The 13913-nt window shown below is 41.3% G+C and overlaps 1 protein-coding gene across 1 annotated transcript in view; it reads left to right on the forward strand.

Moving 5' to 3' along the window:
* The first annotated feature begins 11547 nt into the window (after positions 1 to 11547).
* The window catches only part of XIRP2 (xin actin binding repeat containing 2), a 77337-nt gene continuing 74971 nt past the window's right edge, over positions 11548 to 13913 (forward strand). Inside the window, exon 1 of the mRNA XM_081023151.1 lies at positions 11548 to 11682. The gene's annotated coding sequence lies outside the window, so the exon portion shown is untranslated. The remainder of the gene's footprint in view (positions 11683 to 13913) is intronic.

Below are 13913 nucleotides of genomic sequence, written 5' to 3' on the forward strand. Positions count from 1 at the left end.
GGTGCGTGCATGCATGCATTTGGAAAAGTGTGGATTAGGTAGGTTCACCTAAAGATGTGAATGGAATCAAATTTCTCCCTCAACTCTAAAGGGATCCCTGACCATTAGGTCCAGTCACGGACGACTCTGGGGTTGTGGTGCTCATCTCGCTTTACTGGCCGAGGGAGTCGGCTTACAGCTTCCGGGTCATGTGGCCAGCATGACTAAGCCACTTCTGGCAAACCAGAGCAGCACATGGAAACGCCGTTTACCTTCCCGCCAGAGTGGTACCTATTTATCTACTTGCACTTTGATGTTCTTTCGAACTGCTAGGTGGGCAGGAGCTGGGACAAAACAATGGGAGCTCACCCCGTCGTGGGGATTTGTTTTTTTTTATTTATAAATGTTTATTGGGGTTTAACATACAGAATAGATATAATAAACAATATAGCATATGTCTTAACATAGTTTCACATCTTCTTTGGACTCCCTCACATCTCCCGCCCCCACTTTCATCGTTATAACTTTTTGCCAGCAATTTATCATCTTGTTTGCATTCTTATGTCCCATCTATTTATTTATAATCTTGTAATTCTCGAAAAAATTTATATTTTCTCAATCTCACTTATCATCTTGAATCATCTAATTTAGTGGTGCTCAATTATTTATGATCTAGCATCCTGCTTAACATTCACTCAAATTACAGTATTTTTGTAGATAAATCTTGAATTTCTTCCAGTCCTCCTCCATCCTCTCCTCTCCCAGGTCACGGATTCTGCCGGTCATCTCAGCCAGTTCCATATAGTCTATCAGTTGCATCTGCCATTCTCCCAGTGTGGGTAGATCTTGAGCTTTCCAGTGCTTTGCAAGAAGTATCCTTGCTGCTGTTGTTGCGTACATAAAAAATGTCCAATCCTTCTTTACCACCCCTTGGCCGACAATACCCAAAAGAAAGGCCTCTGGTTTCTTTGTGAAGGTATACTTAAATACCTTTTTCAGTTCATTATAAATCATTTCCCAGAACGCCTTCACTTTAGGGCAGGTCCACCAGAGGTGGAAGAATGTTCCTTCACTCTCTTTGCATTTCCAACACTTATTATCAGACAGGTGGTATATTTTTGCAAGTTTGACTGGGGTCATATACCATCTATATATCATTTTCATTACATTTTCTTTCAAAGCATTGCATGCAGTAAATTTCAACCCAGTACTCCACAACCTTTCCCAGTCCTCAAACATGATATTATATCCAATGTCCTGCGCCCACCTTATCATAGCCGATTTAACCATTTCATCTTGTGTATTCCATTTTAACAGCAAGTTATACATCCTTGAAAGTACCTTAGTCTTTGGTTCTAACAGTTCTGTTTCTAGTTTCGATTTCTCCACCTGGAACCCTAGTTTCTTATCGTTTTTAAAAACTTCTTTAATCTGAGCGTAATGTAACCAGTCTCGCACTTTATCCTTCATTTTCTCCAAACTCTGCAATTTCCAGTTGTCTCCGTCTTTTTCTAGTATTTCCCAATATTTTGGCCATTTGGCCTCCATATTGGGTCTTTTTCGGGCCTTAGCTTCCAAAGGTGAAAGCCACCTTGGAGTTTTATTTTCCAACAAGTCTTTATATTTTGTCCAGACATTAAACAGTGATTTTCTGACAATATGGTTCTTAAAGGCCTTATTGATTTTAACCTTGTCGTACCATAAGTATGCATGCCATCCAAAAGTATTGTTAAACCCTTCCAAATCCAACACGTCAGTGTCTTCAAGAAGTAGCCAGTCTTTTAGCCAGCAAAAAGCTGCGGCCTCATAGTACAACTTTAAATCTGGCAGGGCAAAGCCCCCTCTTTCTTTTGCATCAGTTAATATCTTAAACTTAATTCTGGGCTTTTTGCCCTGCCAGACAAACTTAGAAATATCTCTCTGCCACTTCTGAAAACACTCCGTCTTATCCGGAACCTGAAGTGTTTGAAACAAAAACAACATCTTTGGCAATACATTCATCTTGATAGCAGCAATTCGGCCTAACAAAGAAAGTTTCAATTTTGTCCAACTGTCTAAATCTCTCTTAATTTCTGCCCAACACTTTTCATAGTTATCCTTAAATAGACTTAGATTTTTTGCTGTTATGTTTACCCCTAGGTACTTTACTTTTTTAACCACATTTAGTTCTGTCTCTTTCTGAAACCGTTCTGACTCTGTATCTGTCAAGTTTTTTCCCAACACCTTAGTTTTCTGTTTGTTTAATTTGAATCCCGCCACCCGACCAAAGTCATAAATCAGTTGTAATACTCTTTTCGTACTAGACTCTGGCTCCTGCAGAGTCAAAACCAAGTCATCTGCAAAAGCTTTAAGCTTATATTGTTTCTCTCCGACCTGGATTCCTTCCACCAACCGGTCCCCTCTAATCATATTCAGGAGCACTTCCAGAACCGAAATAAATAACAAAGGGGAAATACGGCAGCCTTGTCGTGTTCCTTTTTCAATTTTAAACTCTTCTGTAACCACATTGTTAACTATCAGTTTAGCTTTCTGCTCTGAATATATCGCCTCAATCCCATTCTCAAACCCCCGTCCCACTCCCATTTCTTTTAAATTTCCCTTCATAAATTTCCAGGAAATGTTGTCAAAGGCCTTCTCCGCATCTATAAAAATTAAGACTGCTTTTGTGTTTATATCTGTTTGCAAAAGTTCCAAAATGTCAATAATGTTCCTTGTATTAGCAAACAAGTGTCTGCCTGGGAGAAAGCCTGCCTGGTCCTTGTGAATTACTTCATTTAAAACTTTTTTAAGTCTACTTGCCAAAATGTCTGCAAATATTTTGTAATCCACATTTAAAAGAGAGATGGGACGATAGTTCTTAAGTTGTGTCTTTTCAGCTTCCGACTTTGGTATCAATGTGATAAACGCTTCCTTCCACGACTCCGGCGCCCTCTTCCCCTCCATAATTTCGTTGCTGACCTCCATCAAAGGTTGTATCAAGTAATCTTTTAGTGTCTTATAGTACTTGGAGGTCAGCCCATCTGGCCCTGGAGATTTGCCCAATTGCATGTTCTGAATGGCCTGTTCAATCTCTTGTTGTGTTATTTTGCAATTCAGGATTGTCCTATTTTCTTGTGACAATTTTGGTAATCCATTTTTTGCCAAGAATTGTTTAATCTCAGCCTCGTCTTGCGGCCCTTGAGTGTATAATTTTTTAAAATATCTCTGGAAACACTTTCTAATGTCCACAGGATTCTGGATATTTCTTCCTTCGATCTCTAAATTTGTAACTGTATTCAATCTTTGTCTTCTCTTCAACTGCCAAGCTAGCAGTTTTCCACATTTATTCGCCGACTCAAACGTTTTTTGTTTCATTAATTTGACCTTCCACTCTATTTCCTGGTTTATCAATTTAGAGTATTGTGCTTGATAAAGTTTAATTTCTCTCAGAGTTGGCTGTGACTTCGGGTTTGATCTTAACTTCTTCTCTAATTCTTTTATTTTGTCCAGAATCTTGTCTTTTCTCTCATTTTGCGTCCTTTTCTTTACTGCATTCTGTTGTATCAAGAATCCCCTCATAACGGCTTTGCTTGCGTCCCAGACGATTCTTTTTTCCACTGTGGTGTTCATATTTATTTCAAAATAGTCCTTCAAAACTTTTTGGGCCTTCTTGGTAATCTCCTGATCTCTAAGCAAGTTGTCATTCATCTTCCATCTAAAAGAGCCGGTTGGTAACAGTGTCATGTCCATCTTTACTGCATTGTGGTCGGAGCAGGTCTTTGGGCAGATTTCCACTTTTCTAGCCTTAGGTGCCAGACCTCTAGATATCCATATTTGGTCGATTCTTGTCCAGGTCAGTTGGGCTTCAGAAAAGAATGTTCCCTCTCTTCCCAAGGGGTTCTTTGTCCTCCAGATGTCAATCAAATCCATATTGTCTGTCATTTCAAAAAAAGTTTTAGGTAGTCTGCCGTCTTTTGTAACATTTTGACTTTGTGACTTGTCCATGTTGGTTGATACGACCCCATTCATATCTCCCATCATAATGATGTTGTTATAGTCCAGATAATCCAGCATAATCTCATGCAACTTCCTGTAGAATTCCGATTTCCCTTCGTTTGGTGCGTATATTCCTAGTATCAAAAGCTTCTCTCCTTGGTGTTGTATCTCAATTGCCAAAACTCTTCCATGTTCATCTTTGAATAGGAATTTGGGTGACAGGCTCTCTTTCGCATATATCACCACACCTCTCTTCTTTACTCTGTCCGAAGATATAAATTCCTGGCCAAGTCTTTTGTTTATTAACACTTTTCTGTGGAGCCTTGTCACATGTGTTTCCTGTAAACAAATAATGTCCAATTGTTCTTTTTTTAATATATGAAATATTTTCTTCCTTTTTTCCGGAATGTTACAGCCATTTATATTCCAGCTCAAAAGTTGCAGAGACATCCTGAATAGATCTGGTTATTTTTCTAGGGGTGGTATCTTATTCACAGGATCTTCAGGTTCCACAGGTACTGCCGATGCTCCAGGCCCAAGGGGTAGTTCAATTCCCTTTTGAAGGTCCTCTCCGTATGTAGACAGAAATTTATCTCTATCTTCCAGTGTTCTAATTTTAACCTTCTTCCCTCTGAAGGTAAAGGATATTCCTTGGGGAAATTCCCACCTAAAAGCAATTGAGTTGCTCCTTAGAAGTTTGACAAGTTCAGAGTGGGCGGATCTGAGGTCCAGCAATTGTCTAGGAATATCTTTGTAAATTTCAATTCTTCTGTCCAAAATGTCCAGTGACTTTTCGTAGTGTAGGCCCAAAATCTTATCCCTTTCCTCCTTTGATCTCAATGTTATCAAACAATCTCTGGGCCTCTCCTTCTTTGTAAATCTTCCAAGCCTAAACCCTGACACAATTTTAAAGTCCTTTTCCTCTAAATTCCAAAACTTGGAGAATTCTTTAGTTAAGAACTCAGCTAGGTTGCCTCCTTCTGCTTCTTGTACCGACCTAATCCTTAAGTTATTCTCACGGTTTCGCAGTTCTATCATAGAAAGATAAATCTGATGTTCACCTACTTGTTTGCAAAGTGGTCTTACCTCTTGTTCTAAATTTTCCAGTTTTTGTCTAGTGTCCTCAGCCAATTTCCGATTTTCTGCTGTGGCCTCCGTCAACTGTCCAATTGCCTGTACGTTCTGTGCGACTTGTCCAGTTAATCTAGTTAAACATTCTGTATTTTGATCAATCTTAGCTGTTTGCTCATCTGCTTTCTTGTCCAAAGATTCCACTCTCTTATCCAGAGATTCCAATTTTTCATAGATTTTCTCTAGGATAGAAGCAGATGATCCTGAGGCCATATCTTCCAATTGTAACTGCTCCGTTTCTCCCTCCCTTGCCTGTGGCAGAACGGCTTCTTCTACCTCTGAAGGCAGAGTAGGTACAGATGATCTATGTATCTGCGAGGCTGAGGTTAGGGTTGTCAGAGTTGTTTGTCTAGTTCTTCCCCTTCTTCTTGTGCCACTCATTCCAAAGTTATCTAAAAGTCAAGGTCAAGCTGAGTTATTCCCACGAGAAAACTGGAGCCCAGAGAAGACAGGAGGCAGGAAAGGGAAAGTGAATGTACAGTCACTGTTGTAAGTCTCAAATCCTCTAGAGGGAGCTTAAGATGTCTTTAGGGAAGAATTCTAATAAAGTTAAAATCCAATTTAAAGTCCAGGAACCTTCAAAAACAATATTTGGCAGAGTTGATGTTAACAGCCACTTTGTTTCTACCAGTGCTTACTGGTCTTTCAAACGATGTTTCAAAATAGCAAGTCCAAATATCCTCAGATTGTTACAAGTTCTGATACACAGTAGCCAAATCTGCAAAACTGACAGCTCAGTCTCTCAGGGAGCTCAGGCAGCTCCGGACCCTGGGTTTCTCATTCCAATTTGTAATTCCAATAGAAGAAAGGTAGATCGATACAGATAAAGGGTACTAAAACATAAGCTTAAAGTCCTTAGTTTGTTTAGCAAATTCAGTGGGTGCTCAGATCAATAAGATTAAAAGTTCTTTTTAAGCCTCCACTCCTCCAGCTCCTTGCTTTTTGAAGTTCAGTGAGAGCGGAAGACGGACTTCCTGTTTCCACGTCTCTCCGCTTTCAGCGAAGTTCAATATTTTAGTTTCAAATTTTAGTCTCCAATTTAAAATATTCAGTCTTTACTCACAAGTTGTTGCTTTCTTCCGAATCAAGAATTTGCAGGAAAAGGGATCAGCGCTCACCGGCAGCAGCAGCGCGGCTTCGCTCCGCAGATCGCGAAACGGCTCACAGCGCCGCAACCCCCCTCCACGTTCCGGAGCCCCTTACGGGGTTCCTTTACCGTTTTGGAGGTCGCTTCTGGCGCCCACCGAGCCTCAAGACCACAGGCTCTTGCTGCCTGTGGGTTTCCGAAGTGGGTCTCCGCTTCGCCGTAGCGGACGACCCAGTTTCTGCGGAGCCTCCTCCTCACTAGTGGAAGAGGACCGCCATTGCCGTTCGCGCCGCCCCCGGAAGTCTCCGTCCATTGTGGGGATTTGAACCGCCAACCTTCTGATCAGCAAGCCCTAGGCTCTGTAGTTTAACCCACAGCACCACCCACGTCCCTCTCTAGTGTCAACTCTAGGTGGGAGTTAAAATGATGGCTCTTATTTTCCCATTGCATTGCCCTTTCCCACTGAGCAGCTCCCAGTGCTGCTGCAATTCTCATCCTTCCTTGCATATGTAGCTCTCACCTCTTTCTTGCATAATGCTGACTTCCTTGCACAGAGGCTACAATACAGATGTGCTTTATGCAGTGTCGGAGACACTGCTTATGCGGAACCTTGTTTGTCACAGCAGGGCTCGAACCTTTGTACTCTGACATTCTCCATGCAGGCCTCATTCCTGGAGCATCATGACTGTTTGTCCAGAGGGTAGGCATTGCTGTTCTCTCATTCCTGATGGTTGCTTGTGCATTGTGCAGAGGCCATGTGTGCATAATGAGAATGCCCAGCTGTCGTGCACCGACCGGTACTTTCTATGCACAATTAGAGAGCGTCAGTGGCATGATTGAGGGTTGGCAGCAGAGCTTCCAGGAACGTTTGAGGGAGTGTTGGCATTGGCACATTAGCTTTCGTTTCTGCAGCTATTTTGCTGTTGACCTTGATATTGGTTTGCTATCGGGTTGTGACATTATGTCCGTGGCAGCCCTGGCATAGCAACTTCCCAGCATACCAAGGATCATAGGATCGCCCTGTAATTTAGACAATTTAAATACTGTCAGCAAACTGTTAATTGCACACCGCCTCGGCTAATCTCGTTTGCTGCTAACCAGAATCACGGCTGAGGAAGATAATGTATTGAAGTCTGGGAAACGAAGCTGAAATAGAACCTGAACGTTTTCATCTAGTAGAGATGGATGTTGTTAGCTTGTTGAGAGGAAGTGAAGGTTAAGCCTTTTCCTTTTTGGAAAAAAATAACACGCCCTCAGTTATGTGGGAGTGTGGCTTCCATCAACCTTGAAATTATACTTGTTTAGAGCATGGAAACTGTAATTGATAAACCGCAGCAGTAAGTACCAGTAGCTAGCTGCTGTTGGATTAACATAATTTGAAAAATGTGAATAGTCATCGACGGAGTTCACCTTGCACTTTTGTTGGCTTTATAACAATGTCATGCCCAGAGTGATTGCTCATTTATCCCAGATTGTATGCTAGAGGACTTGGATTCTATGCCCTTGTTCCAGGGAATTTATTTCAGCAACAGATAGAAACACGTATTTCCTTAAATCTGACAAGCATTTGGAGAGCTGATGTCGGTACACACATCAGTCATTGTCACATTGGTAAACAAGATTAGAATTCTTATTTATTATTGTTTTAAACCCTCTTGCCAGACATTTTAGTTGTATGAGAGAGAGAGTGTGTGTGTGTGTTGTGTATTTTGTGTCTTATTTTATGTCTCCGGGATTTAAGTCCCACCTTTAACAGATTTATCATCTTTCCCCCTTCTTTTCCTTTTCACCATTTGGGCCTGTTCCTACCATCCTGGGTGCATCTGTCAACATAGAAATCCTTGAGTAAAAAAGAGAAAGACAGTGAAAACAAGGCTACTTTCCCCCCCACTCTCAGGTCACAGGGTCTGTGTTCCTCGCAGGATAATTGCAGCCTCCTTCCATAAATGTGTGAAAACGCTGCCATCAGGCACCATGTGATCAATCAGCATGGATCGCTGTCCTTAATTACTTCAGGCTTTAATTGCTTTAATTGACTCAACCAAATATCTAGTGGAGGCAAAGCTGAGAAGCAATCTGCATGCTTGATGGCTGCTGGATCATACCTCTAACTTACTTGATGAATCTTAGCTACCGTTCATATGGTTTTAATGCATGCTTACTAACTGGGGAACAAAACTGAAGTTTGTTAAGCTTCCTACCAAAAAAGTGGGGTAGAGAGAGACAAACAGCTGAGACTTCCCAAAGTGTGACATCCTCAGATCTGGGGGCCAAACAGGGAACCAGGATTCCCTGACTGGTCCTTAGGCCACACACCCTCCTGAGCCACACTACTCACTCCGACGGGCTTTGCAACCTTCTTGATTGTTTTTGCCTGGCCTTGAGCTCTGATCATGCATGGAGGGAGGATAGAGTGGGGTGTGGAGTAGCTAGCCTACTGTACAAAGGTAAAATCCACATTTCATTCTCCGCCCACTTCTGCCTCTGTTCCCACCCACCATTGGTATGTTGCTCTCAGAAAGGAATAATAGAATCACTGAATTGTAGAGTTGGAAGTGACTCTGAGGATCATCTAGTCCAAACGCCTGCAGTACAGGAATATGCAGCTGTCCTATACAGGGATCGAACCTGCAGCCTTGGCGTTACCAGCGCCACACTCTAACCAACTGAGCTATCCAGGCTGCAATGTGGCCCTTGAGCTGAGAAAGGGTCCCCACTTCTGTGTTTATGAATTGATTAACAGAGAGGCAGTGCTGGTAGGAAGCAGCTCCAATGAAAAGTAAGATGGGTATGAAGGCATTCACTTCAAAACAAACCAAGGATGTACAAAAGCTCCCCAGGAGAGGTGGTAGAGCACAAAGATGATCTATAAGATAATGGTTGAGAAGGGGAGCTCTACCCCTTGGTATGATTGCATGTATCAATTTGTATTTCTTTCTTCTTTTAAGTATTGTAAGCTACTCAGGGAACTCTAAGTTATGGGGCAGCAGACAGATGTCATACATAAATAAGCAGATGGTATCTTGGCTCCATGACATCCATGCCATTCCTAGTGGTGCAGCAGTAAAACTACTAGCACATTTGCAGAGCTAATCAGGGTACAGTATGGTTTCAAGTTGGATGGGGGCCTGAGAGTTGAGGTTCTTGCATTGCAGGGAGTTGGACTAGATGACCCTTAAGGTCCCTTCCAACTCTACAATTTTATGATTCTATTGTTCCATAGTTTATGGAATAAGATGCCAGGAAAACTAAAGGTGGGTAGTGAGAGGTTTGGTAAGAGGCCTCTTATTCCTATTAGCTGTTCATCTCCTTAATGAACCTTCCTTCACTTAATCAAGGATGTGACTCACAAGTTGAGTGCAGAACTATTGAAAACTTGACTTTAAATTGAATATAGGATGATTATATATCATCCTGGAAATATACCAGAGTATGTAACTTTTTTGGGGGGGGGGATAAAATAAATATTGAGGGTGGAATTGTTGTGTGTGCAGAACAAGATCAATCAGTGCAACAGGACTTTTTAGGCAGAGTTAGGTAGTCAAGAATTCTAAATTTTATAAAGGATCCCTCTATTCATGGGGGGGGGGGTTTGCTAATTCGAGAACTGATAATCATCACCCTATATTTGTTTAGTCCTGCCCTGGATTATGTTCCTTGATCATGCTAATACATGACAAAAAGGTGATAGATAATTTAGGGATCCAAATAAAGGCATACTTTGTCACCATCCTGTGTGAAAATAGTGAAAGCATTTACTGGCCTGGGATCCACGCCATTGTTTCATTTTAATACTCAGTACTCATTCTTCCTTGTGTATAAAATTAGCTTTACGATAGAATTGGAAAGTGTGGCTGCCCTCTTTGTGGTTAGGGGTAATTATACAGTCAACTCACTAGGTGGCACTTTACTTAGTTGTATTTGCGGGAGTCAGGCATTCCCTGTGTCACCTCTGTTTTTGCTAGAGAGAGACAATAAAGTTTTTTGTCTAACTTTCTGACTGGTTTGCCTCTAAGCTTTCCATGATATCCTCAATGCTTAAAAGAAATGTACTAATGTATGCTCCTGTCTAGAAGCTGTATTTTCTAACTTAGAAGATACACTTGTATGTATGCATGAAACTGCTACCACCACCCTGATCTAGACATTTGGCTAGACTTACACAAATGGTCTTCCCTCCAAATTCCACAAATGTTTCACCTGATCAGGGTGCTCCCGACAATACAGTACAGGCAAAACTTGGCATGACAGCCTTGGGATGTGTGGAATTCCTGTGAGGAGCTTCACTCCTTTTCTCAAAACCCTATCAACATTCCTCAGATGTTTTGACTGATGACCCTTCCTCCAAATTCAATTCATATTTCACAGTAAGCAGAGTTTCACTGGTGAATCTATTATCAACCTCACAGGCTTGGGAATAGAGAGTCGTGATGCAGAGGTGACCAGGAAAAAAAATGCACTCATGGCTACTTCACTTTGAACTTTGAGCAAGTTGTGGGACTGAGTTTTGGCTCAGGTTAAAAATTAAAAAAACCCTGTTCCAGTCAGGGTCAATTTCATTTTAAAATAATAATATCAATTTTATTGAAAGTTATTTTTAACATATTAAACATGAAAATTCAAACTCATAAGAAAATACAAAACAGAAAGCAGATAGGAGAAAAGAGAATAAAAAGTCTTTTTAGTTATTCTTTAACTATCACATTTATGTCATGCATATCATATCATTCCTAGAAAGAAAGGCAGACTCCCACAGCTCTCACCTGGCTGCCTACCTCTTCTCCCAGTGCTTTTTTTCATGCACATCCCCAGAGTTTAATGTGCTACTTCCTAAAAAATATGGACTTCTTGGTTAAAGGAAACAATTCCCTCACAAAATAACCTGCTGTATAACCTTCATTAAATAAATGATATATATTGTTTGGTAGAATAGGAGTTTAAAATAATAATAAAAATTCCCTCACAAAATAACTTGGTATGCATAAATTAAGGGGAAAGGGGTAGAAATGTTAATCTAAAGCATTGTGGGGTTGTTCCTATTTTGGTAGGATAATTGGAGTTCTTGTTTTATATAGGGGGGAAAAACTTAAGGAGGAATGACTAGAGGGTTAGGTAAGTGAAACTTTGATTGACTGAACAAGTGCTTATGCCATGCATAGAGATATGACAAAAGGACACTCTAAGATGGCCTTTACTAACAGGTTCCTAGAGCTAGTAGTCGACTCAGGCACTGGCTCATCAGGCCTCAGCCCCTAAAAATAGGTGCCAAGTGCCATGCTCTGCACGCAGGGCTAAAATAAAACCAGCTGTCTCAATCCACTCACTTGAGAGAAGGGAGAGGTGCGTGTTTCAGTGGAGCTGGTCTCCACTAGACTCTGTATTCAGGGGACTGGGAACTTTGTCTCGCAAAGAAAACCAAGCAAAACCAAGTCTGTGTGGAGAGGACTATAAAGATTTTTCAGTGACAAAGAGGCTGCGGTTCTCTCACAGAGTTCTGAACATTAGGAAAGGTAAGTGGGTTGGGCATTATTCTCTGTGTTCATGTGAGTGGGAAGCAAGGCATTCCTGTGTGAGCGGTGAACAGAAACTGCTTCCCTCTCAAGACATGGATTTTATGTGGAGATTATAGATACAGCATGGCATTTATTGATACAGGGCTGAGAGGGAGCAAGAACACATGAGTGGCATTTAAATGTTATTTTAGAATCAACAACAACAGCAAAATGGCCAATACTTGGAATCTCACACCACTCTCTCAACCTGTGGCACTCACTGGCTTTGCTTTGTTAGTTTGTGTGGACTTCTAGCTGAGCGGCTGTGGACTGATCAGGTTTGTGCACGCAAACACCACACACTCTGATATATTGGATAAACACCACATGGATACATTTTCAGCACCTAATCATAATGATTGCAGCTCGAGATCAAACCCCAAACTGCAGCACAGAGTTCATTCAAGATTGCACTCCCAATTCCACTTTGTTGGAAGTAAACCTTGGTTTGATCTGAACAAACCCCATTGAAGTTAATAGCACCCGCTGCATGAAAATCTCTCTCTCTCTCTCTCTCTCTCTAATTCCTGAGTGCATCAGCATTTTTAAATTAAAACAGCAATCGTCATTTTCATAGCAGCTCAAGTACATCATAATATTTAACACAGCCTTCCTGAACCTGATGCATTCCACATGTTTTGAAGCACAATTCTCTGACCTTTGCTGTCTGGGGCTGACAGGAGGGGACATCCAAAACATCTGGAGGGCACGAAGGTTTTGTTGTAAAGAGATAGCACACCATCTAAAGGTAGCATTTATGACACTGTGCAAATGTAGGATTGAAGTGAGAACTGAAATTGCCATGGATGTTTAAAATCACCGGGTGGAATTCAATGCGAGAGGAATTCAGTGTGGTGGGAAATGAGGCCCTCCCCTTGTGCTCCCCTGAGCCTGTTCTTGGGGTGTCCCCAACGCCCGGAGCAGATTTAAGGGTTGTGGGGGTATGCAGGTGGGTGAGATGGGGGGGGGGTCTCGTTGTGTGAGCGGACCTCACTTCATGCATTCAACAACTTAAGGCAAGAACACAGAAGAGGGCCTAGAAGCAAAACTAGTAATTAAGAATAAGAAATACAGATCATTTGAACAGTTTATCTTTTTTGCTTGCTTTTGAATAGTGTGTATGATGTCTGAAAAGTTTTGAACAGATCTTAGAAACTAGCACTGAAACTAGCAGAAGTTTTATACAGCACTGAGTACAATAACTTTTCAAATGTCATATATGGTTAGTGTTAATTTGTTTCTGGTTACATTGTCACGACAGTAATTATTGCGCTGGTATGAACTCTTGTTGGAAAGATTGGCTAGTAATACTCCCAAGTATTTCATGTTAGGTAGGTGCTTTGTTTTTGGTTCTTTTGCCTCCTAATTATTTATTTCAATGGTGAGCTAATACGATAGGGTATTAGATTACACAATTCTTGTTCCTTCAGTGAGATCACCGCCCCTAATTGTGCCATGTTGGCTAATAAGTTCACAAGGTATTCAGAAGCAATCCTCATGCAGCCTACCCCATTACTCCAGCATGTATTTAAGGACCATTACCAAGCTGCAATCTTTATAAAAATAGACATGCTGAAAATAAAGAGGCATGTCCCTCTATCGCTAATATAAACCAACAGCTTAGTGCTTTACAATTAGCACTGTGGTGAAGATCTAGGGATTCTGACTGAAATGTTTGTGGTATTAATAGGCATTGGGTTGCTTTTCCCTACCTCCCTTACCCCCAAGAGCATTCCACTTGGACTTCAAAGTTTAATTAAACCTGAAGTTATTGCTTGTTGAACCTAGCATTCAACACAACTTCCCAAAAGAATTATCTGTTTTTCATTCCAAAATCATATCTACGCCGACTTCAGCATATGGCGTTAGTATGCTCACACACACAGCCAGCTCAGCCCAAAATGGCACAGTCAACGTGCAATGACTGCAGAAAAATGGCTGTGCAACTGTGCAATTAGTCCTTCTTTTTCACCATAAGCATAGCTCAAGACAACTGATCTAACAACTTTTCTACTTCTTGATATTTTGCACTGATATTCTGGCCTGAAATTGAATTTTTCAAACCAGGATGATGGAAATAAACAGGAAGGTAAAGTATTGGTTGTGGCAGAATAACCTTCAGCAGTGGAGATAACTCCTTGCACCAGCACTACCAGCATTTTGAAAGTGCTTTCTCTCCCTGCTGAAGT

This window comes from Podarcis pityusensis, assembly GCF_964106645.2.
Source record: "Podarcis pityusensis genome assembly, chromosome: 1".
Taxonomy (NCBI): domain Eukaryota; kingdom Metazoa; phylum Chordata; class Lepidosauria; order Squamata; family Lacertidae; genus Podarcis; species Podarcis pityusensis.